The sequence below is a fragment of the Cebus imitator genome, unplaced genomic scaffold, assembly GCF_001604975.1.
Source record: "Cebus imitator isolate Cc_AM_T3 unplaced genomic scaffold, Cebus_imitator-1.0 Scaffold80, whole genome shotgun sequence".
Taxonomy (NCBI): domain Eukaryota; kingdom Metazoa; phylum Chordata; class Mammalia; order Primates; family Cebidae; genus Cebus; species Cebus imitator.
The window spans coordinates 5,710,407-5,737,551 of record NW_016107395.1 but is presented as its reverse complement, the minus strand read 5'-3'; the positions used below and the strand labels follow the sequence as shown (position 1 = coordinate 5,737,551).

At 36.2% G+C, this 27,145-nt stretch overlaps 1 protein-coding gene and 1 long non-coding RNA gene across 3 annotated transcripts in view; one reads left to right on the top strand and one right to left on the bottom strand.

The window, feature by feature from the left end:
• Positions 1 to 27,145, bottom strand: part of PARP8 (poly(ADP-ribose) polymerase family member 8) — a 186,554-nt gene that overhangs the window by 123,537 nt on the left and 35,872 nt on the right. The gene's annotated exons all lie outside the window — the stretch shown is intronic.
• Positions 360 to 27,145, top strand: LOC119471974. The gene is made up of 4 exons (XR_005201072.1): positions 360 to 371; positions 12,617 to 12,623; positions 19,239 to 19,245; positions 26,422 to 27,145. It is a non-coding gene; the product is annotated as an uncharacterized LOC119471974 (long non-coding RNA).

Genomic DNA, 27,145 nt, shown 5'->3' with positions numbered 1-27,145 from the left:
AAAAAATAAAATTTGATTCATCTACTTAGTCATGTTTCTTAATATTATTACAAAGCTACAACATTTTTAGGGCATGATATAGATACAGAAGAACATAAAATATAAAAAGAAGAACAGAGTATCTTACAAGAATTAACTCTAAAAAGAAAGCAGAAAAAAATCAGAATTGTTTTAGCAGTTTTTTAATCAATACATCTTGCATACAAAGGCAAGAGTTCTTACCAACCAATAAGAACTTTTTCCTACTAATGAGAAAGCTCTTTTATGAATTCACTTTTCTGGCTAAAAAAGACACTAGTATTAATTGGCTAACATTTCATACTTCCAGGATAGCCAATTAATACCAAGACACCTCATCTACTCCTTCCCTAGTGGATGGGGTTCTTCTGTAAAACTGTTTGCACATGGCCAGGGGAGGGAAATGGGACCCTTGTGTCCTGTCTGAGCCATATGGAGGCAGGACGGTGTCACTGGAGGATGTGTCCTGCTCCATTGAGATGGATGGCAAACCCCATTTTTAAGTTATATTTCTTTGATTTTTGTTTAAATTTAGAGGTTTAGGTTTTGTTTTTTGTTTTTGTTTTTAAGAGAAACATTTATAACTGGATAGCATTGCAGTGAAAGCAGCTTGGGATGTTGGGGCTAATGCCAGCTGTTTATACTGCTCTTTCAAGACAGCCTCCCTTTATTGAACTGGCATTAGGGAATAAACAAGCCTTTAAACGTGATAAAAGATCAAAAACCTGGTTAGATATGCCAGCCTTTGCAGGGCAGGTTAGTCACCAAAGACTAACCTCCAAGCGGCTTTAAGGACACTGCATATAGAGAAGGCCTAAGTGTAGCAACCATCTGCTCATAGCTGCTATTAACCCTATAATGACTGAAATGACCCCTCCACTCTATTTTTGTGTTGTTTTTGCACAGACTCCGGAAAAGTGAAGGCTGCCAATCTGAGTAGTACTCAAATGTGAGGAACTGCTGATCTTGGATTTTTTTTCCATTAAATTCAGCTGATCATATTGATCAGTAGATAAACGTAAATAGCTTCAAATTTTAAAAGTGGAATTGCAGTGTTTTTTCACTGTATCAAACAATGTCAGTGCTTTATTTAATAATTCTCTTCTGTATCATGGCATTTGTCTACTTGCTTATATATTACATTGTCAATTATGCATTTGTAATTTTACATGTAATATGCATTATTTGCCAGTTTTATTATATAGGCTATGGACCTCATGTGCATATAGAAAGACAAATCTAGCTCTACCACAAGTTGCACAAATGTTATCTAAGCATTATGTAATTGTAGAACATAGGACTGCTAATCTCAGTTCTCTCTGTGATGTCAAGTGCAGAATGTACAATTAACTGGTGATTTCCTCATACTTTTGATACTACTTGTACCTGTATGTCTTTTAGAAAGACATTGGTGGAGTCTGTATCCCTTTTGTATTTTTAATACAATAATTGTACATATTGGTTATATTTTTGTTGAAGATGGTAGAAATGTACTATGTTTATGCTTCTACATCCAGTTTGTACAAGCTGGAAAATAAATAAATATAACGTAAAAAAAAAAGACACTAGTATGTTTAAAAATAAAATCTAAAGAGTTACAAGAAAGTGAGACAGGTTCAGCCACAGAACATCATCAATCTCATTCTGATAGTAAAGGCTGTTGCAGGCATACTCCACCCACCTGAATTAATCAGCCACAGAAAATGGAAGGCACAGAACAATACAATCGGTTATTTAGTAAGTCACAGGTCCTTGACTTTTGGAATTAAGAAAAAACATAGGAAGGGATGATTCACTGAATTGAATAGTCTCTCTCAGCTCTGTCAGTTCTGAACTCTGAGATAAATTACAGAATACATGAACTACAACAGAAGGCATAATGACTTCACGCTTCTTAAATAGCTGACCAATTTTTATATTCCAATAAGTCATCTCAAATATGGTAGCATTACAAATGCTAACTCTACTTGGGGTGAGCGGGGATGAAGCTGTCGTCTTCTGCACCCATTGGTGTCTAAACGACATGTTTTCTCAGAGGAGGCACTCACAGCTGCAGCCGCCTAATGAAAGATACACAAAGTGAGACAGACATTTCTTAAGAGCAGGGATGTGCCATTTGGAAGTTTCACACTGAAGGCTGTAAGAATACTGGAAATACTTTATCCCATCTCAGAAATATTTCATATGCACCCCCCTAAGGAGGGTAAAAAACCAATTATTTTTTACCTCAGGTGAATTACTTTAATTAGATCATTAGATGGCTCTTCTCCCCATATGTGCAGAGGACACAGGAGAAGATGTATCAGAACAAAGAAACAGGGCTGTCATGTATGGCCGTGCAGACTGTGCACTAAACAAGCGCTTCAGGCTGAAGGTTTCCCAAGAAGTGGCTAAGTTGTATTGTGCTCAGTAAGACTTGCAACCTACCACAGGTTGGTCTGAAAGAAGAGATATTGTTTTCCCACTTCCAAAGATTCCATGTCAAATAGCTAGGATGAGGGGAAGAGAAAGAGGAAAGGCCATCTCAAGAGCATGGTGTATTGCAAGGAAATGCAGAATTCTGTGGTGTCAGGAGTTGGATGGTATGGCAGATACCACTTCTTGACCCCAGTGTTTATTTACGTCTTTTTCTATAAAAACCTGATGTTTAGCTTAGAATATGGTGCACTGAATCAAGACTATATATCCCAGGTTCCTCTGCTCTTAAGATATAATTAACTTCTGGCCAGTATGGTACAAAGAAAAGTATTCTGCAATAGCTTCTAGGATCTTCCTTTCAGAGGCGGCTGGCAAATGTCTCTGCCACCTTCTTCTTCCATTCTTCCCTTTTGTAAGAAACAGGGATATCACCCAGGGCCATAAGGAAGAGGTGAGCTGAAATGGACTGGGGGTCACTGAACAGACTGATCAGACCAGGCCTGAAAGGCCTACATGAGAAGGAAAACACTTCTCATTTAGAGTGATGTTGTCACCAATTTTTTGTTATTGCCAAAAAACTATGATGTGAAGACACTGGAGTTTTAAGAACTGAGAACACACAGAAGGAGATAAGAGGGGCCCAAAATGCACTACTTCTCAAATCCGCACTGAATGCAAACTGCTGCCGTGAGTCAGACCTTGACAGTGATAAATCAAATGTCTCTTCATGTAAGCAATGCAAAGAACAATATAAGGATGCTTTTATTGTATACGGAGAAATAAAGGAAGATTTCCTAAACATACTACTTTTGAAAGGTTATCCACCAATGAAAATTAACATTTTGTGGTTGGTGGGACTCATAACAAGGATAGAAACATTCAGATTTTTTTTTAATTTTGCCTGAGGATTTTATGTTTTATAACAATTACACTGACAAGACACTACAGGTTCTGTTAAGTCTTTTAGAAGTTCAATTAACAGCATGAAACTGATCAAGGATAGACTTTGACTTTTCACAATGAAAATCATTTCTGAAGATGTACTGCATGTTTTGTTACCAAGGGGTATTCTTTCTCTGGAGAAGCTGTGAAAATATTTCTTTTTATAATTTCTCTCTTTTCTCTTTTAAACTACCAAACTTCTAAAAGACAAAGGAAGCCACAGATTTTAATGTGATTTCTCTTAAAACCCACAACACAGGAGCCAAAAATACCAAGAATATTTGGATGGAATAGGGAACCCAGAAATAAATCCATGCATTAACAGTCAGGTCATTTTTGATAAAGATGCCAAGAACATACAATGGGGAAAGGGCAGTCTCTTCAATAAATGGTGCTGAGAAAACTGGATATCTGTATGCAGAAGAATAAAACTAGACCCCTATCTCTTGCCATACACAAAAATCGAGTCAAAATGAATTAAAGACTTAAATCTAAGACCCGAAACTATAAAACTACTAGAAGAAAACACTGAAAAACACTCCAGGACATTGTTCTGGGCAAAGATTTCTTAAGTAAGACATCAAAAGCACGGGTAACCAAAGTAAAAATGAATACATGGGATCATATCAAGTCAAAAAGTGTCTGCACAACAAAGTAAACCATCAACAAAGTAAAGAGACATACAACAGAAAGGGAGAAAATATTTGAAAGAAAATATTTGGAAACTACCCATCTGACAAGGGATTAATGTCCAGAATACATATGGAGCTTAAACAACTCAATAAAGAAAGTCAAACAATCCAATTAAAAAGTGAGTAAAAGGTCTGAACATTTATTTTCAGAAATGTCTGAAAAGAATTTCTTAAAAGAAGACATACAAATGGCCAACAGGTATATATAAAAAAAAAGTTCCACATCCCTAACAACCAGAGAATTGCAACTCAAAACTACAATGAGTTACCATCTCGCCCCACTTAAAATGGCTTTTATTGAAAAGGCAGGCAATAACAAATGCTGGTGAGGATGCGGAGAAAAGGGATCCCTTGTACACTGTTGGTGGGAATTAGTACAGCCACTATGGAAAAGAGTACGGAGGTTCCTCGGAAAACGAAAGATACAACTACCGTATGATCCAGCAATTCCACTGATGGGTATATATTCAAAAGAAAGAGCATTAGTATGTCAAAAAGATATATGCACTCCCATGCTTACTGCAGCACTATTCACAATAGCCAAGATATGGAAGCAACCCAAGTATCCATCAGCAGACAAATGCATAAAGAAAATGCGGTACATACGCACAATGGGGAACTATTCAGCCATAAAACAGGAAATCATGTCATTTGCAATAACATGGATGGAACTGGAGGACATTATGCTAAGTAAAATCAGCCAGTCACAGAAAGACAAAGACTGCATGTTCTCACTCATGTTGCAGCTGAAAAAAATTGAACCGAATTACTGTTGGCACATCTTCAGGGGGCAAAAATTACATATATAATTGTATGTATATATACATATATATACACATACATACACACACAACGTGCACACACACACACACACACACACACACACACACACACGTATGCTTTCTCCATGGTTTTAAAAGTGTCTTCTATTTAGTCAATAAGACATTTATAACTTTTATCATGAAGTCATTACACAAGATTGCTTCTTAGGAGGAAATTATAAAGTCAATTTACCTGTATTACTTTCTAAGTTTGATGCACAAAAAATGTTTTATAAAAATTCTTATCTAATGTCAAATTCTCAGGATATGAATTTTCAACTGGTCACAACTGTGTAATTCCTTGATTATATTCTTACCTCTTCAACTTCACTTGTGAAATTTTTTAAAATTCCCCTTATTTCTTGGATCATTTCCATTAGCTTCCAAACATACTCTAGTATAGCCAGCACTCCAGTGTAATCTATTTTCTCATATAATCTAGTGTAATTTTTCCAAGCTACTATGCTATTTCTCTGTTCCACTTCCTACAAACGCTGCTTGAAAAAGTCCCCATACTCACTACTTCCACTTTTTTAGTTTCCATTTTCCCTTTAAACCAATCAAACTGAGGTCAACTTACCTGTATTACTTTCAAAATTCAATGTGCAAAGATTCATTGTTTTATCAGAACACTTTTGTTGGCTTTTATGACACCATCATCTTTCTCAGTTTTTATGCCTATGGTCCTTCCTTAATTTCAATTGCAGAACCCATCTTCTTGTTTAACCTCTAAATTATGGGAATATTCAGTCTTAGGACCTTTTTCTCTACTTTCACAGATATTGTATCATCTACTCATGGGCTTTAAATGCCATCTCTATTGCAATGAAACCCAAAACTACCTTCCCTACACACTAACCTCACACTTGAACTCCAGACTAGAAATACTTCCAATTTGACCCGCTGATTCCCCACTCCTGAAATCTGTTCTTCTCACACTTCTCTTTCTTTAGCATCTACATACTTGCTCAAGCCAAAAACATTATTCTCATGATTAACACATTTCTTTCCCTTACCCACTATATCTGTAGATTCCATCAAAAGTCTCAGACACTTTCTGAGTGTACTTTCTGCTTTCCACTTTGCTTTTCACCTTTTTTAACCCCAATTCAAGCCACCATCATCTTTCCCCTGGACTCTTTTAATAGCTTCCTCCCAGAATGTCAACTTCGTTTCTCCAAATAATCCATTGCATGCAGAGAATCCAGAGTCTTTTATTTACAAATTATATCATTCATTATATATTTATAAATTATGTAACTTTCCTACATGAAATATTCCAATGGCTTCCCTCATAGTTAGAATAAAATCCATGCCTTGTTCATTGCTGTAAACATAGCATTGTAAACACACTCAACAGTGTCTGATACATAATAGGTATGTGATTAGTATTTGTTAAATGAATTAATGGATGGAATACATATAAAATGCATACTAAACTTAAGAGTATGTTTATTCAAACACAGCTTACATTCACTAGTAGCAAGAAACTAAATATTTTACCAAACTCTTTTAATCTGAGATTCTTGGTGTTATGTAGGCATTAGCTCATTTAATCATAAAACTCTTTGGTAAGCAGATTAAAAATAATGTTCACTGTATGGACCCAGGTATTAAACCATATTAAAGAAATTTCCTACCAGAGGCCACTGTTTTGGACCAAGCTTCTGCACTAAACCCAAAGACCAGACAAAAATAGAATGGAGTCACTCATGCTAGGTGTCACATAATCAAGATTAATTTTAAAATGGCTAATTTTCAAAAGAAAATAGGAGATTCCAACAGAAAAGGGCCTAGTCTACCTGAGCCAGCATGATAAAGAAATCCCCTGTTTTTACCCTATAGGGAAAGTTTGAAGCGATCAATCTGCTTTTTGTTCTTAGTTCAGCCCTTTTCTGCCTGGAAAGCTAGCTCCCTCTGCTCAGCTGAGCAGAGTACCTTCCTATCAGAGTACCTTCCTATTTCACAGAGAAGCCGCCGGATCCATGAATCACTAATAAAAGCCAATTATATCATTAAACTCAATTTGTTGGAACTTTGTTCTCTGACAATCACAACTACCCTATATCACATAATTATTGTTTCACTTGTAAAATTCTATGCCACATCATAATCATCTTCCTTTGAAATTTAACTTCCTTTGTATTCTAATGTAAGGAATAACCAGCCTCTTCCCTTCTCCATAGAAAGCTCCAGGTTAACAATTCTCAGCCTCTATGTGGAAACAAGGGGATCTAACATGATCATTTGAATCACGGCAGCTTTTTGGATGACAAGCATAGTAAATTTGGGATTCTTACTACAACATCAATTTTATTCATTCATATGTACTTTGTCCAAGTGGGAGTTAAAGAGGAATGGAATTACAATGAAAAAGCTGGGAACTGAACACTTCAAATAAGGATCCAATATAGTGTTTACCTTTACCCATTATGTTTGAAGAAGGTAGTATTTGAAAAACAGAAGAAAAGGTTATATTATTCTTGAGACTGAACAAAAAGGAGACAGAATCTCTGGACATACCTGTTTGTAAAAAATCTAATAGTTTCACCTGCCAATTTCATATAGACATAGAAATTTTCTAACATATGTTAAAAAGTAAACATATTACACATTATAATTTAAACACTGAAGTTTTTTATATTCTCTCAATATTTACCTGTTCCCCTTGTTCCTATTGTCTGTGGTGTAGAGGTCTGAAAAATAATTGTTTAACAACACAAGTTTCAGGCGGGGTGTGGTGGCTCATGCCTGTAATTCCAACACTTTAGGAGGCCGCGACAGGCGGTTCACGAGATCAGGAGATCGAGACCATCCTGGCTAACACGGTGAAACCCCATCTCTACTAAAAATACAAAAAATTAGCTGGGCGTGGTGGCATGCCTGTAGTCCCAGCTACTAGGGAGGCTGAGGCAGGAGAATCTCTTGAACCAGGGAGGTGGAGGTTGCAGTGAGCTGAGATCACACCACTGCACTCCAGCCTGGGCAACTGAGTAATACCCTGTCTCAAAAAAAAAAAAAAGAGAGATTTAAATTTTTGATTAATAATATCTGTTATTTATTAAAAGACCAATTATGATCGTTTTTATTTGCAGTCATCACAAGCTTTTATAGAAGATCCTCATGAATACCATGACACTGATGCACACGCACCCCTGCAAAAAGTATGCACTGCAATTTCCCTTCTCTCCTCAAATATGAGGAAGTAGCTCATGAAAGTATAAATAAATTCCTAGAACAGTCATAAAAGTACAGGTGAATTCATAGGAACTTATTCAAAAATATGAAACATATCCATTATGCACAGTTTGACTTTGTAGAGGTATTCTGCCCTCCACCTATTGTTCTACTATATGGAAAGGTTACTCAAGAGCAGTAACTGTGGGTGCTTTCAGAAAGACCATGTGAGATGCTTTTGACCGTGTGAGATGCTTTTGCACTGCGGTCTTCTTGGCTGAATTTATGTCACTATTTGCAGTCTTTTGAGAGTGCTGAAGTGAGAAGAGGTACTGCCTTGGGTCAAATATTAATATGCTGCTTGAGTTGGGAATAGTTAGCTGGCCACTGACGACTGTTTCCTGATGAACACTTACTAAAATTACAGTAAATGAAGGGGAAAAAAAGCATAAATTTACAGAGAGAAAGAATGAAAGAGGAATCATGGAAGACAGTTGTCTAACACTTTTAGAAAAACAGAAGGGGCTAGAAAAATGTGAAGTCATTTAACAGTATGGAAAAGCTAGTGTGGACTTCCTACAGGAATGACAGCTAAGGTAACACAAGCAATGCCTGCCTTAAAGACCCTGGCAAAGCCCCAGCCTTGTACACACAGTCAGCTACAGGAGGGAGGCTAAAACCAGGGGCTAGTTGAAAAGCTGCACACAGAATTGTAAGGCCCTGGTTCCCTCTCTGGGTGACTGCCTCCATCTTGAAGCCTATCAGTCCACAGCCCTGCCCACATCCCACAGTTTCCAATAATCTTGGCAATAACTTAATCCCCCAGAACACATTTCCTCCTTTGCGACATGGGAATAATGCCTATTTGCATTTGTTTTTTGTTGATACTGTGAAAAATCACCAGTGGCTACCTAATGTACGCGAGGCTTAAAACCTAGATGATGGGTTGATGGGTGCAGCAAACCACCATGGCACATGTATACCTATGTAACAAACCTGCACATTCAGCACATATATCCCAGAACTTGAAGTAAAATAAAATTTAAAAATTAAATAAATGAATAAATGGTAAAAAAAAAAAAGGAAGAAAAACTATAATTCTGTTCTAAGAGGATTATGAAAAGGTAGTGACAGAATTTCAATGTCTTATTTCCCATCCCTTCCTAGCTTGAATCTGTTTGTCTATGTTGGGCCAAGCAGCAATTGGTGTCAGTGAGCTGTTGAGTATAAGGTATTGAGTTCTGGAGTCTGGACAGAGGAGAAAATGTGGGGCTCTTTCTAACATGGGTTAGGCATTTGTCTTGAAAACCAGACTCGGATACCCTCAAAATAAAGTTTGTGCTTGATGAATGCTGAGATTAAAAAAAGAAAGAAAGAAAAGTCACCAGTAGCTTAAAATGCCACAAATGTATCATCTTACAGACCTACAGGTCAGAATTCCAATTAGATGGGTTCAACCAGACTAGAATCAAGGTGTCAGGGGGCCACATTCCTGCCAGGAGCTCCAGGAGAAAATCCATTTCCTTACATTTCTATCTTCTACAACCTGTCCACAATCCTTGCCTCGTGGCTCCTTCCATCTTGCCAGGCAGCAGCGTAACAGCTTCAGGTCTCTGACTCTATCCCTCTGCTTCCTTCAATCCATCTCCTTCGCTGACTTCTAAGGATCCTTGTGATGACACTGGGCTCACCATGATTATGAAGGTAACCTCCCCATATTAAAATCGTAATTTAATCACACTGGCAAATTCCTTTTGGCCATGTGCGGTAATATAGTCACAGGTTTCAGGATTAGGATATGAACATCTTGGTGACCATTATTCTGTCTACCACATTACATTATCGGATTATTGAAAAAAATTAAATGAGATTATCCAAATACTAATAGCAGGGTATGATGGTTCACACCTATAATCCCAGCACTATGGGAGGCTCAGGGGAGCAGATCACGAGCCCAGGAGTTCAAGATCAGCCTGGGCAACATGGCAAAACCCCATCTCTACAAAAAAACACCAAAATTTGCCAGGCATAGTGGCAGCACATGCCTGTAGTCCTAACTACTTGGAGGGCTGAGGTGGGAGGACTGCTTGAGCCCAGGAGGCCAAGGTTGTGGTGAATCGAGATCACACCACTGCACTCCAGCCTGGGCAACAGAATGAGACCCTATCTCAAAATAATAATAATAATAATAATAATAACTAATGTTTATCAGGCACTCAATATGAGCAAGCACTCTTGTAAGTCCTTTAAGTCCTTTGGAGAATTAACTTACTGAAACCTCACCACAGATCCATGCCATATAGATGACTCTCACAGCCATTTTACAAATGGGGAAAATGAAGCACAATTAATATACGTAAACCTAATAACACAGCAAAAATCCGACACCAGTAGTTTAAAAAGTCAATCCGGCCATGCACGGTGGCTCACGCCTATAATCCCAGCACTTTGGGAGGCCGAGGCCAGCCGATCACCTGAGGTCAAGAGTTTGAAACCAGCCTGACCAACAGGGAGAGACTCCATCACTACTAAAGCAAAAATTAGTGGGGTATGGTGGCACATGCCTGTAATCCCACCTACTCCGAAGGCTGAAGCAGGAGAATCACTTGAACCCGGGACACAGAGGTCGTGGTGAGCAGAGATCATGCCATTGCACTCCAGCCTGGGCAACAAGAGTGAAATTCCGTCTCGAAAAAAAAAAAAAAAAAGGTCAAGCCTTTTGACTCCTATACTCACTTTTTTAATTGCCATGGAAACACCGAATAAAGTACTGAATAAATGTTAGTTGTTATTAGTGTATCTCCGCATTGAGTTTATTATAATTTATTTCATGCCACTGACATAAATTTTTTAAAAAACCTCCTAAACACAATAAAATCACATCAAGCCTAATATTAGCAACAAAACTAAAAAAAAAAAAAAAACCAACCAACCTTGTTCCTTCCCACTTCCCTGTTTTAAACAGTCCTTATACCAAAATATCTTTCTCCTCCTCCTCCCCACCAGATCCATACTTGGTTCTTTCTCATCCTACAAGCTCCCATGGCTCCCTGTACTTATCCTGTCACTTATGGCATTATATTCTAATGTTTGCTGCTTTATTTTACCCCTGCTCTGAGAATGCCACCAGGACAAGGACTCTTCTATATTCAGGGTGGCCTGCAGAGCCCGGTCCTCAGTGCTTACCGAATAAGTGAATGAAGAAATCACTAACTACAATAATTTAAAAATCTGGTCACTTGTTTTGCCAAGAATCTTTACAACTTTTACTATTCTGTACATTTTTTACAATAAAATGTCTGATACTGACATAAAATCAATATGAAGTTGCATAGATTCTAAAAAGCTCCTGTTCATTTCTGCTGTCAACAGTACAGTAATCGAAGCATAAAAACACAAACAATTCATTTTGCTGTATTATAGGTGCTCCACAAAACAGTACATATGCATCGTAGAGAAACAGAAGAATTCCCAGAAGTTGGGTTTCTTAAATATAAAATGCCAAATATCTATTTGTAAATATATAACCCTGGGAGAAGTCTGTAAAATGGTAACCAACAGCCAAAGGTCAGCATATGCTGTGCTTATTATTTTGGACATAACATAATTTAGTTTCTGCTGTTTCACTTTGTAATCTATTTCAAATCACTCTGAATAAAGTGGAGAGTAGTAAAACTTAATAGTCTTAAAATTGATAAAGAAGAAAATAATATTGCACCATAAATATTTGTCAGAAATGGAGGAAGTAATGAGGTCCTTAAGGATATAGATAAATCAACTTTGCAGAAAAATCATTTAGATTTTTGTTTCTCAGAAGGTTTGTCATTACCACAGTAATGCTAGACAAATAATCTGGCTTATGATTTACTCTACTTGCTTAAAAGAGAAAAGAGAGTTAACAGATGTTAGTAATCACTGTGGAAAACAGAAAAAAAAAAAAAGATAAGGCAGTGATGTGTCTTAGCAATAATGTTTTTGGCTACAACTGTCAAAAACCTAAACCGAACTGACTTTAAAAATAAGGACCTTGATTTTCTTATGTAAGTGCAGAAATGTATGTTGGATTACAGGCAGGAGGGCTAGGGGGTAGGGTGGAGGGAGGTGGTCCATGATTAATTCAGCAGCTCAACCAAGGACTCGAGGACGCAAATTCTGCCCATTTTGTCTTTCTGTTTCTCACAATATAGCAGCAGTTTCAAACTACCTCTGGGCTAACTTCCTATGTGGCCCACATGCCAGGTGCTGCAGTCCCCAAATCACATCTAGGCATGAGAATGAAAGTCAGCCCCAGAAGCCACAGAGCAAACTCTTCACATTTCAGAGGCCAGAGACAAGTTCCTAGCAAGTCCTGACAGCTGGGGGAGGAGAGAAGAGGCAGGCAAGAGGGACAAGTCACATGACTGAATTAAACTAACTGGCTTTTATTCCTGAGCTGGAGAGAGGGCCATGCATTTTCACTAAGATATGATTTCTTGAACAACACTGGTGTTCCCTTTGCCTGGAAAAAGGTAGTAATGAATGGCTGATGAACAGCAATGTTTAAAACAGCAAGACGGTCAAAAGAGCTCTACAATTGGCCTAATTCCCAAGCTCGAGGAGGTAAAATGAGGGAGGACAGTTTCATAATAACATAATTGTGTTTATCAGAGGAGGAATCAAGATGCCATTTTACAGACGACCAGTAACAACAAACAATTCACCATCTAAAAGACAGTTAAACATACTAATATATACTGAGGCCAGGAAAACATTCAAATATATACTTCTGATTGTCTGCGCAGGCACATATGTATATGTGTTTATACAGATAGAGACATAGATTGGGATAAATAATTACAGATAGTTGTAATATAGAGATAGAGAGAGATACACTGTGACTAGGCAATAGATCATCAAAATTAGAACCTGTTAGATATAAAACTTTTCAATCATATATGTAGGTTGCAGACACAGAAACAAAAATTGTGTTCTTTTTCAAAAGTCTGTATCAGAGTTACATTGCTATATCTGTTATATTTAAATGTTGATAATTTGAGAAGAGACAATGAAATCCAAGAAAATTCACAAAGAAGCATCCACACAAAAACAAGCTGATCCTTATTTCTCTCTAAAAAGGTTCCTACCAGACGAGAAGTAAGAATTAGCAGGACCCAGTAAGATCTAAGTACCATCATACCATTTGAACCTATTCTAATCTCTGGTTCTTCTAAATAAAAAAGCTTTCTTTAACTAAAAAAAAAAACAAAAAAACCTTTTTTAAAAAAGATTTCCTTCTAAATAAAAAAGATATAAAGAAGAAGCATGAGGCATGTGAATACTTCTCTATCACTATTGCTGATAAAGTTCTAAGGCAAAAGGAACCACTGCCTCAAAACTTACCTCAAAATATAGATTAAAAAAATCAGTGGGAGATGGAATCTAAGAAAAGACCCATGAAAGTACAAAAAGTTCAATTTATATTTCAGATTAAGCCAGACTTGCAAATGGATTTCCCTATGATAACAGCAGCAGAAATGTGCATATAAGTAATGAGCTAATGGAAGGCGCTTGTTTCATCACCTTTAAATAACTGAGAAAATACTTCAGGAGCACAATGATGTAATAAAATGAAAACATAATAATTAGCCCCAGGAAAAAAAAAGATTAATATAAATTTTCCTTCTTTGTCATTTTTTTTTCTTTCCAAAATCTAAACAGTTTATTTCTATTAAAGGGTCATTAAGCACATTTCACAAATATCATATACATATATATATATTCTCATTCTACCTCATATTCTCCTGGTCTCTCCCCCTCAACACACACACACATGCACACTTGTGCACACACTCAGTCCATCCATCCATCTCTGATTCTTTGTCTATTTATCTCTCTTTTGGTCCCTTGGTCTTTTTCTTTTCTCTTTTTTATATTTTTGCAACAGTACAAGGGCTTAATAACACTGGCATTTTTTTGTGAGATGAGTAAATTTCATCTCTGCATGAATCCAGAGATGAAAACAGTGCTGCTGTCAGAATGAAGACACTGTAAGCCTGTGGCTACTGCACTCAATAATTTTACTGATTATCTCCTACCATGATGCTTACATTATTATTAAAATATTTTCCCCACCATCTTATTCTTAAATGTGAATAGACAGTGAAACATCAGTAGACATTTGAGAAAAGCCTACAACATAAATATGAAAGACAAGAACAAATAGAAAATGGCACTTAGAGAAAACAGAAGCAATGAAAGAAACAGAAATTTAAATTTACTTAAAAGAAATATAGATAGCCAGACTATACTTGGCACATGAAACAAGAACAAAATGCTCTGAAAAGCATTTGCAAAAGAAAAAACTAAAAGAATTTAAAACAAGCCTTTGGAAATTTAAAATATGATGTCAAAAATTAAAAATTCAACAAAATGGTTGGAATGTAAAAATGAAATCTTGAAAAAACATAATAAAGAGATGAAAAGGTGAAAATATGAAAGTAAACATAAGAAAGTGAGTATCACTACAGGAAGTTCAATGGTAGATCCCAAAAAAGGAGTAGAAGGAGGTAAGAAAATGTTATCAAAGATATAATACAAAAAAAATTTCCTAGCCCAACATGGTGGCTAATACTTGTAATCTTAGCACTTTGGGAGGCTAAGATGGAAAGATTGCTTGAGGCGAGGAATTCAAGACCATCCTGGACAATATACTGAGACCCCCTCTCTACAAAATAATAAATAAAAAATCAGCCAGGCTTGGTGGCAAGTGCCTATAGTCCCAGCTAATTGGGAGGCTGAAGCAGGAGAATTGCTTAAGCCCAGGAGTTTGAAGCTGCAGTGAGCTATGATTATGCCACTGCACTCCAGCCTGGTTGAGAGAGTAAGACACTGTCTCTAAAAAATAATAACAATCATTTTGTTTTTAAATTTCGCAAGACAGGAGCCTCCACAGTGAAAGGCTTTGCAGTAAACACCAAGTCTAATACTTTTTTAAGTCTACATCAAGCCATATCATTGTGAAATTTCAGAACTTCAGGTAAAAAAGAGATTTGATAAACTTCAAAGATATACAAAGGCAAGTTACATATAAAGAAATTAGAGGCTGGGCGCAGTGGCTCACACCTGTAATCCCAGCACTGTGGGAGGCTGAGGCAGGGGGACCACCTGAAGTCAGGAGCTCAAGACCAGCCTCCTGGTCAACATGGTGAAAACTTGTCTCTACTAAAAATACAATTAACCTGGCATGGTGGCAAGCTCCTATAATCCCATCTACTTGGGAGGCTAAGGCAGGAGAATTGCTTGAACCCAGGAGGCAGAGGGCTGCAGTGAGCTGAGACTGTGCCATTACACTCGAGCCTGGGCAACAAGAATGAAACTTCGTTTCAAAAAAAAAAAAGAAGAAATGAGAAAGGTACTAGATTACCCACAACCAGCAACACTGCATAGTAGTAGAGTAGTGAGCAATCTTTAAAATTATGAGGGACAATGAGTTCTAGCACAAAATTTCATACCCTCTCAATCTATCAACTAAAATGAGGGTAAAATAAAGGTATTTTAGACAGAGATTTTTTTTAAAAATGACCTTCTCTACAACTTTTCTTTGGCTGCGAAATATTAGGTTTCAATGAAACAAAAAGAATATGGCATCCAGAAAAGAGGATATGACACACGACAACAGATGTGCATCACACTCTCAGAAAATATCTCATATCTCTTTGGAATGTCTTCCAAAGGGTAAATCTTCAAATCTTTCGATTAATTATATTTAGATTTTAAAAGGTTAGCTTCAATGACTGAAGAATTTTAATCAAACCTTCACAATGGTTAAGACTCAAGAAAAAAGGAGAGCTCTGGGAAGGTCTCTAGGGAGGAGGAGAAGGCAAAACTAATTTGTTATTGAAAATATATTTGTTGTGTTAGACTATTTGGGAAAATTATTGAGAGCCATGACTGATGTTCTGAAATTATTGGGGAAAACAGTAATTGATACACAGCAAAATACAAGCTATGGAAAAAATCATAAGCAACTTTTAACTCTAGGAAAAATAAAAAGTAGAAGGAAAAAATATATACTTATGGTGTAACAGTATAGTCATTGTAATATGCTGATTAATGATGCAACCAAAAATTATGAAATGGCTATGGTGAGAGATTATGAGGTAAGGAAATGTTGGAAAGATAAATACTCACTAATATAACAGGCATTCAACAGAAACAGTCTAAAACAATAAAGCGCAATTCAAGCATATTGTTTTAATATATGTTAAATATGGTTGACACAAGCCTTCCAGTACTGTTTGGATTTGTAACCAAATATGTGTTTACCTGAAGAAATGCATAAATTTTTGCTTAATTCCCCATAGAAAGCAAGAGATCAGGCAACTGTATGCAAATAGAAGTAAGATAATACTGGTATTCTCTCTGTTTCTCTTTCTCGCTGGCTGGCGCTCTCCCCTATTTATCTCTATCTCTCTATCTCGTATCTCTTCGGAATATCTTCCAAAGGGTAAATCTTCAAATCATTCAATTAATTATATTCAGATTTTAAAAGGTTAGCTTTAATGACTTAAGAATTTTAATCAAACCTTCACAACTTGCCTGTTTTTGAGAAAAAGATTATGCATTCTAGGTTGCTGTAAAGTCTACTTAATTGCTTTAGTGAAATGAGTAAAACAAATAAAAAATCTAACTTTAAAGCTCTACAGAATGCAAAAACACCTAGGAAAATCATCAATGAGCAACAATTTTAATTTCTATGTATCAAACAGAGTTTTTTTCCTGCAAGAGTTGAACCCTGGAAGATAAACTACTGACTGATTATATATTTATGTTAATTGAGTGATGAATTATATACTCTATCTTAAGAATTATGCTTACATTATATATAAACAACAATTTACACTGATGCATGTCTGACAAGCCTTTGATTTATTAAATCAGTAAATGCGCTTACAAATGTGTACAAAAAGGTTTTATATCAGTTTACAAAGAAGATATTTAGTGAACTACATAAATATATGCAAATCTAACACTTTAGACAAGACTACCCAATAAAAAAGTAGCAATATCGATTTTTGTGTAAATTATGAAACCCTTGAGTAGCAATTTCATAAGCAAGATACATGCATACCAGTATATGAAAATTACAGAAAACAATCTCTGTATGCTAGCATCATAATGCACTATTAGAATCTGAATTAGGTAATACTCACATTAACCAAGTTTTGCTTAAGTAAAAGCACTCTGAAAACAAGCTATCTGTTTTCAAAAAATGAACATACTTGGTGCTATTCTTTTTCTTATTATTATTACTTCAAGTTATTGTAGATACTGTCCTAAGCTCTGTGATATTTGTACATGTGAGTATGTGTTTATGTGTATTATAACACATTGTTATTTCTATTCAGAAATTCGAAAGACTATCCACTTGGAGGTTAGTCATAATATGCTGAGAAATAGTTTTAAAAGCAAAAGCAAAAAATAAAATAACTACCCAAAATGATGAAGAGCTTGAACTAAAATGCAAACTTTTGAGCTCTTAAAATCTTAATCACTAAAATTACTGTTAAGTAGGCTTGCTTCTGACATTAACAATCCCAAGAAGTTTACCATCAAAAGGCTCCAGCTATAGTCAAATGGTACAGGAAGAGAATTGAATAATTTTTCAAGTTAGAAATATTGATAACATACATGAAAACTTTTACATCTCATAAACCAACGATCTGAAAACATAAAAGTTTCCTAAAAATTACTCAGAAAAATGTGAAAATTCAATAAAATACATGTAAAGGCATATTAAATGACATAGAAATAAGATTCCAAACTTTCAATAAACTAAAAAAACCCCAAACTCACTAATAATCAGTAGATACAAATTAAAATGATTTAACATATAACACTGATACCAATTTTAAAATGTAACATCCGTTATTGGCAAGAATGGAGGAATCAGTGTATTTCTGCCTCGAGTATAATTTGATAGAAACAATTTAGAAAGCAGTTGTTAAGCATAAGCATATCTTAATCTAATTAGTCCATTTAAAAACCTACCCTCAAGAGAGTCTGGCACAAGTACACAAGGAGACACACAAAGACTCTCACAGAAGGACTGTGCATAATAAATGGGTGAAAACCTTCCAACTGACCCTCCATATGGGGAATGGATACATAAAAATAGCAATTAAATTGAATGAGCTATATCTACATGAAAGTCTTAAATCTCAAAAAAGTGTAAAAATGCGATTTGCAAGAAAATATACAGTGCAAAAGAGTTGATGTAAAAATTAAAATGGACACTGATAGCAATATTACATGTTGCTTATGAATACATGTTAATCAAAGCATAAAAATGTACTTGAAAATGATCTTTAACAACTTCAGGACAGTGATACCCTCTGGAGAGAAAGGGAGCTGAAGTGATCAGAGGGTGGGTTTTACTATATGTGTAACACTTCTTAAAAAAAAAGAAAAAGACATCTAAAATATGAAAGAAAACTACTTAATCTCAAAAGTGAGAATATTATTTTCAATACATTATTTTCCTGTGTTTTTCTTAATGCTTAATTTTTTTCAGAATAAATAAAATAAAAAGAAACTATCTCAAAAAGGTGGAGTTATAAAACAGTAAGGTAAGTGCCTGTCCTAACTTGAAACAACCATAGAAGGTGGACACTTCCACTACAATGAAATTGACATAAGGTCATCCAATGGCTTGAGTAGATACATACCATGCTTTATGGAATAGATTTATTTTTCTGGTATGCTGTATCAATATATGTGTTTAAACTGGCTCTTCATTTTAAATGTAAAAAAATTCATTAATGACATTCTTCAAACAACACACTCCAGTACTTTGAAACACACCCAGTGTTACTAAAGAGCTCTTTTATGTATATGCAGTGAAGAAATTGCAATATAACTAATGATCCCTAATTGATCTGTTTTAATGAGTATCAAGGCCTTCAATTAACACAGGTTCTGTATCTAAACTAAAAATCAAGATGTTGAAGGTTAAAAATACTTCTCTTGCCCATATCCAAACAAATATATCTCAAAGAATTGAAATTCAGCAAATCTTAATAATTTAAATATTCCAAAAGTATTTGCCTAATCTAAGCTCCTACTACCTTCTTCTTGGTCCTTTTTTAGGGACATAAGAAAGTACTTACTTACATTACCCACAAAAGGCAAGCTCTTCAGTTTTCAGTACATTTGCATATGCTGTTTACTCTTCCTGAAATGTTGGATCTAATTCTCCTGTTCAGGTCTACCCACTCATCTTTCAAAACCTCTTTCTTCTTGAAAACTTTCCCAAACTTCTCCCATTCCAAAAACCAGCAGAACTCCTCTTTAGAGGCTGGCTTCTTCCTCTTTTTTAGTACTTACTACTCTCTACTGCAGCTATTTGTTTACACGTTTGTTTTCTTATAACCAGACCGTGAAATTATTAAAAGCACTGATGTTTTTATTTATTCTTTTATTTATGAGTACATGGCCTCAGGAAATTTAAAATAAGCGCCTTAATACTGTTGAAACCATAAATATAAGTCCATCCGAACAGGTTTATAATAGGAATGTAGGTTGGTATTATTATTATTGCCTATACGCCACTACTACTTTTATTATTACCTCTGTACTATGGCTCAGTAGTCACTCTGTTTCTTTTTTTTTTTTTTTCCAGGGACAGGGTCTCAGTCTGTCAACCATGCTGGAATGCAGTAGTGTGATCACAGCTCACTGTATACTGGGCCCAAGTGATTCTCTCAGCTTCCTGAGTAGCTAAGACTACAGGCATGCACCACCACACCTGGCTAATTTTTTAGCTTTTTGTAGAGAGGAGGGTCTCAATATTGTTGCCCAGGCTGGTCTCAAACTCCTAGCCTGAAGCAATCTTCCTGCCTTGGCTTCCCAAAGCACTGGGATTACAGGCATTAGCCAGCCATATCCAGCTGGTTTAAATGTAATATCGTATCTATGAAAGCTGTTAGAACCACCCTAAAGGAATGTACAAAAATCTTGATTATGAACACCATGACAATCATCTCTTAAAGGCCACACTCACTCATGACGACCAAACTCACTGAGTATCTACTGAGTCAGTCATACTGCAGCAGTTACGAGAGTGAGCTCTGGAGCCAGCCTGACAATTAAAATCCCTGTCAGCCACTTCCTACCTACGTTACCTCAGACAAGTCACTTAGTCTATGTGCCAGTTTCCTAATCCATAAAGTAGAGGTAGCAAGAGTACTTAATTTAGTTCGCTAGTGTACTAAATAAAAGCTTTGATGCTGTACTAAATGATTTAATAGTTTTTACACGTAAAACAATTCAAAATGATGCCAACATATAGTAAGTACTCAACAAGTATTACATACCACTGTCACATTTCTATTTTGTCTATGCATAAAGTTTGCCTTATTTATTTTACAAGTTCGCAGTACTACCTGTCAGTGAAATATATTAAAATGTTTTTACAGTGGGCAATGTTGTTTCCTACAATGTGCCTTCTTCCTTCCTGGAAGAAAACAAAAAAAAATCCTTTTTTTTTTTTTTTTTTTGAGGTATCCACATCTCTCTCTCTCAGGACTTAAAGTAATACGGCCCCATCCCTAGCTCCAGTGGGAATAAAGGTGAGGATCTGAGTTCCTGGCTTGGGTGACAGATTTCTTCTTTTACCTTCTGTTAAACCTGAACAAGGGAGTAAACACAGTGTCTACTGTGAATGGCATTCATCTTGAAAACAGGAGCAAAATAAGCCTTAGGACAAAGCCTGCATAACCAGGTCCCTAATGACATCGCTTAAGCCACTGATTTATGCCCTGACTACAGCTTACTGCTGCTGTCTTCTAGTCATTTGAGATAATAAATATCCTTCAAATTTAAGCCACTTTGAGTCCAGGTTTTCTGTTATCTGCTGTCAAAATATCACAGAAGCAAAGGCCAGGCATGGTGGCTCACACCTATAATCCCAGCACTTTGGGAGGCCCAGGCAGGTGGATTGCTTGAGGTCAGGAGTTCGAAACTGGCCTGACCAACTTGGTGAAACCCCATCTCTACTAAAAAAAAAGTTACAAAAATTAGCTGGCATGGTGGCACACACCTGTAATCCCAACTACTCGGGAGGCTGAGGCAGGAGAATTGCCTGAACCCAGGAGGCAGAGGGCTGAGGTCATGCCACTGTACTCCAGCCTAGGCAACAGAGCGAGACTCCATCTCAAAAAGAAAAAAAGAAAAAAAAATCATAGAAGCCGTGTGTATTTTGCAGCATAGGGTAACCTGGCTGAGACAAAGATATCACCCCTGACATGATCACAGCATACTCCACCACCACTGTGAAAAAAAAAGAAAAAGAAAAGGACATATTTCATTTAGGGTTAATATTCCTATGTCCTAATTTTGTACAATTACAAAATACAAAGAAAAGACTTGCTTAGCCCAAAGACTGGGAAGTACATTGCCAACAACTTACTACTGACATAGAAATAGTTGGTCCCAATCAGCAATAGAAAAGTACTTTGCCAGTCCCAATATTATGCTGTGCATGGCTGGCTGGCGTTGTATATTACACCAATTGCTATGAACTTGTACGGCACATTCATTTTACTCATTGCTGAAATATTTTACATGTAATCACACATGTCAAAAAAAACTTAACTAGATATATTCTGCCATACCTTATAAAGGTTCTCAGACTTTAACGTTCTCAAGAATCCACTGAGAGGCAAGTTAAAACACAGCTTTCCAAGCATCACACCCAGCAAATGTGATTCAGTTGTTCTGCAGTGGGATTTAGAAATTTGCATTTTTGTGTGCACTTCAATAATTCCAATGTAGCCTAATCCTGAAGCAGATTTTAAGCCTAATCATGAAGCAGATTTTAAGAAAGAGGCAAATTTTAAGACCAAATCAAAAATATGTGTCAAGGAAATGCAGGCAAATGGCAACAAATCGAATGGTATACGTAGTTTATAATGAAAGTCAAGTCCTAGACCAGTCCCATCAATTCCTATTTTTTTTTTAAACAGAGTCTTGTTCTGTAACCGAGACTGGAGTGCAGTGACTCCATCTGGCTCACTGCAACCTCCATCTCCTAGTTCAAGAGACTCTCGTGCCTCAGCCTCATGAGTAGCTGGGATTACAGGTGTGCACTGCCATGCCCAGCTAGTTTTTGTATTTTTAGTAGAGATGGGGTTTCACCATGTTGTCCAGACTGATCTTGAACTTCTAGCCTCAAGTGATCCACACGACTCAGCCTCCCAAAGTGCTGGGATTACAGGCGTGAGCCACCATGCCAGCCCCATCAATTCCTTTTAAATGTATTTAGTTTCACTTCCTCTCTGGTTTTCTCCATATCATTTATATCTTCTTATTTTACCACCTTCACATTGTTTATATATAATATAGACACTGTATTTTTAGTTTTTCAACTGTTTTGCACCTTGGTGCCTTGAAATAATATGCTTCTATCCCCATTTCTTCATCCACCAATTTTTGTCAGCAACTTGACTCACCTCTTCTCTTCATAGCGGAGCCAGATGTTACAGAAAATAGTTTCTAGATGCTTGACCAAAAAAATCAATATCTTCTTTTTATCTTTTACTCCTAAAATCACATATTCTCCTGAGCCATGCTGCCTGAGATAGAGCAACTGTTTTAAACAGTAAACTATTTTTGAAAGTAATAAAATTTCTTGCTTTTAAAATTTCATTTTCAATAATTTCTCATACAATTGTTTGAAACTTTCATATTGTTTATTGCAAGCTTCTGCTTTTAAAACCAATAATGAACTCAGTTAACTAAGAATAAGTCAGACATCCTTATCAAATTAGTATTTTTCTTTTCTCACTCGTGCGACAGATTAAGAAACAGCCATTAAAAAAAGAAGCAAGCTAATTAGCTACCATAACTGCTCTCCTATAATCAAGTGCAGACTTGCAAATAGAAAACCCCTTGATTTACTCTGATGTCCGGAAACTCATCAAAGCATTAACACACAGCCAAAGCAAACCCCAATACAATAACATTCAGGTCAATAATCACAATTTTAAAGTAATCGTTTAAAAATTGTTTAAGCCTAAAATTTCCACCAAAACATTTTCCATTATTCACATTAGTCTCAATCTATGTTGAGTAGGTAATCTGGGCAGCAATGAAGACACTGCTTTGTCCAGTTTGAAATTTGCCCATTTGTAAATGTCACCTTCTTCCCACATGCAATATTAAAACTTTCACTTGCTTTACAAGGAAGTAAATTATCGATCATGAAGTTGTTCTAAATTTACACATTACACTGCTCTAGAGTAATCATGCAACTCTTCAAATAGATCAACGAATCCAGGCTTCCAAAACCATTTTGAACATTCCATATGCATTCCTATTTTAAAGCAGTACTGTCCAAAAAAAATATATTGCAATCTACATTGGTAATTTTAAATCGTCGCATTAAAAAGGTAAAGAGTAAATGAAATCAGTCTTCATATTTTACTTAGTCCAATATAGCCAAAACACTATCATTCCTTTATACGATCAATATAAAAATGTTCACGAGATATGTTACATTTTTTTATTACATTAAATCTTTTAAATCTAGTGTGTTCTTTACAGTTATAGCACATCTCAATCCAGTCACATTTTAAGTGCTCAAAACACACTTTAGCTAGTGGCTACCATTTGAGGGAGGGCAGAGTAAAGGAATAACTTTCAGAAATGAAAGGTTAAAATTATCACTGCGAGTGTTTAGAGGTGAGCATATAAGGAGTGAAGATTCAAATAAAGTAAGTGAGCACATGCTCCCTTAGGCAATTGTATCTTGGTCAGAATAGTTTTTCAAAGACGGCAGAAAAATCAGCAACATTTTCTGATTATGTCCTGGCAGAAGACAGCTAAGCGGCCTTTTTGACTGTCAGAATGGTGATCAAGATCTACATATACCAAGGAAATCTGTGAGGATATCTATACACAAGAGCCAGCCACAAGAAGTCAATAAATACCACATCTCCCAGGACTTTGATGTGTCTCAAGTTTCAAAGGGTAAAGGAGGCCAAACTCTCCTGCTTAAGGTAGATTTGGCAACCTCTCTGCTAGTGCACAAGCTGGACAATTTCTCACTGAAAAAAAGATTTAATGTGAATTAAGAAAATAAGTTAAACAAATGTTAAATATGCCTCAAAAGATTAGCAACAACAAAACAGATCATATTAAGTAATCAATTAAATCTTATATCTTGCTGTACATGCTAGGTACTTTCTCCTATAATTCAGGTTTAAATATAGAAAATTCGTGTTGGAAGAAAGAAATTTAAAAAAAAAAACATATCAGGGTCTCATTTTTACCACCAGGCTACAATGCAGTAATCACTGCAGCCTCGACCTCCTGGGCTCAAGCAATCCTCCCACCTCCACCTCCAGAGCAGCTGGGACCACAGGTGCGTAACACCACACCTGACTAACCTTTACATTTTTTGTAGAGATAGGATCTCCCTATGTTCCTCAGGTTGGACAATGAATGAATAGAGTTAGATCATTATACAACTGAGAGGCTTGGAAAGTGGATTTTATTTAAAAAGTAGAGAACATATGGCAAATTCATTGAGATAGGGAATTTCTCAGTTTTGTTCTCCCAAGGGAAAATAGAACCTGAAATACATCAGGCCCTCAATAAATATGTGTGGAATGATGAATAAGCTGTGGCAGTGATAATAATCATGAATGCTTCAAGGAACAAATCCAATCCCCCAAGTTGATCTCCAAGAAATGATCTCACTGAGCAGGACAGTTCAAATATCATCTCTCATCTCCATAGAGAATAAACGATGAAGACAAATTATTTCTTAATTCAGAAATAGCATTTCCCAGTGACAATGGTATTACCATCTTAATCTGCTTTTATAAGACTTTTCTTTTTTTGAGACACGGTCTGTCACCCATGCTGGAATGCGGTGATCAGGGCTCATTTAGCTTCAACTTCCTGGGCTCAAGCGATCTCCCCACCTCTGCCTCCCAAGTAGCTGGGATTTAAGGTGCAAGCCAACACACCCAGCTAATATTTGTGGTTTTTGTGGAGATTGGGTTTCACCATGTTGCCCATGCTGGTCTCAAACTCTTGGGCTCCTTAAGTGATGCTCCCGCCTCAGCCTCCCAAAGTGCTGGATTACAGGCATGTACACACCGTCCAGCCACAGCCCAACCTATAACACTTTTTATCTTCTGTAATTGTCCAGTTTGTTTGTATAAATATCTGTCTGCTGGTCCCACTTAGATGCCAAGCTCCATGAGGGCAAGGTTCCATGAGGACAAGGTTCCATGAGGGCAAGGTTCCAGGCAGCGCTGTCACCACTATGGCCATGTGCCCAACACAGAGAAAGCGCTTACGGGAGGATAGGAGAATTAAAGACAGATATTTTCCTCACCATTTCCTCTTCTGCGTAATGAATGTGTTCACCTAGTGGTTGTTTTTGCACTAAGTACAATTACCTCTACAAGAGCATTAAAGAAGGCTGACAATACACTAATTAAAGACACAATTTCTACTACGTTTGTTAAAATGAGTAGAAAAAGAAACTAAGTGGAAGGAAGAGGAGTGTTGCAGCAATGGCATTTCAGATTTTATACACTTCTAGTAGTGCTAAGATTAAGATGTCAAATGCCAGAGCCTCATCTTCCAAGCTCTAAGTTTTGAGTAAATCAGGGCATTTTCACCTAGAATGAATTTAAAATACTTTTTAGAAAATAAAAACACCTTAGAAAATCACATGACAAAATGAGAACCCCTGAAAACTGTTATTTCAGACTATGTTCAGTTCTCCAGACAGGTGTGAGTTTGAAGGTGGTATTTTCTGGAGGTCACCTGTAAAACAGAAACATATTTATCCCATCAAAGGATTTTTCTACTGTTATGCTTTATCAGGGATCACAGATCAAGTTATTTATTGTCACATGATAAGTAAGTCTAACTATTGCAATTATGTTATCAATTGTGATGTAATACTTATCTTTTTTTAAAAAAAATTTTGATTGTCCTTTCTTAGTGAAATTAAAAAAGATTTAAGTGATGTTAAATGTATTTTGTAAGAGTTGAGAAGGTGCTCCTTTTATTTCTAAAGAAAAAACAACACATAAATAGTACAAGTAAGAAGGAATACATTTTCATCAGGTTTTAAATTATATATTCTGCAGAAAAACTGCATGTTGTTTCATTAAAAAGGTCAGTTGTCAAAACAAGAAAAACGTAGTAAGTTTGTGTTTCCAAGCTAAAACAATCATAACTTCACAATTATGTCCGTTATTTTCGTGAGTCAGAACTATAAGCACAAGGTCAAAAAAAAAAGAGCAAGTTCAAATTCTTGATGTTTTTAAAACAAAATTATGATATAAAAGGATCTTAGGTTCTAAATAAGAAATGAAGAATTTCTCAGTGCTTGTATATAACGTGTTACTGACCAACAACAGCAAAACTCAACAGGTACCCCATCTGAAGCCCTTTGAGTGAAGCAAGATTTGTGCAGGATATAGCTATAGCTATGCAGAAAAGCAAACAGTTCATTTTGGAGTTATTAATCAATACATTCTTAACTGGTCTTTCCAAACTAACATTATCTCTTTAACAACCTCATGAATTTTCCAGATTTTAAAAGAGCCAATCTTATTAGCCAAAGTCACTTCTAAAATAGTTATTCAAACTGTAAATGGAGTTACATAATTAGAATTCCACATATACTGCATGCCACTTATGAAAACTATGCAAAGGGGAGCAAATAAATATTTATAAAGAGAATTCAGATTAAAAGCATATTGCTTTTGTTAGAAGAATTAAAAGCTTTATCCCCAGATAACCAAATTCACTATGCTTTGAGCTTTGTTTTATTGATGGACCATGATATGTATCCCACACATCCAGTCGACACCGAATCCTGATAATTCCGGAGTACGTGTCTCTTCAATCCATCCACTTATATACATATCCTTATAACCATTACCAGAACACTCTCCTATTATTAACGATAACTATATGAAATACTTTCCATTTTATCATTCTTTAAAAGAATTTTTAAAGAAAAAGGAATGAATGGAGAGGAAGTCAAAAACGTAGGCTGTCAAATGT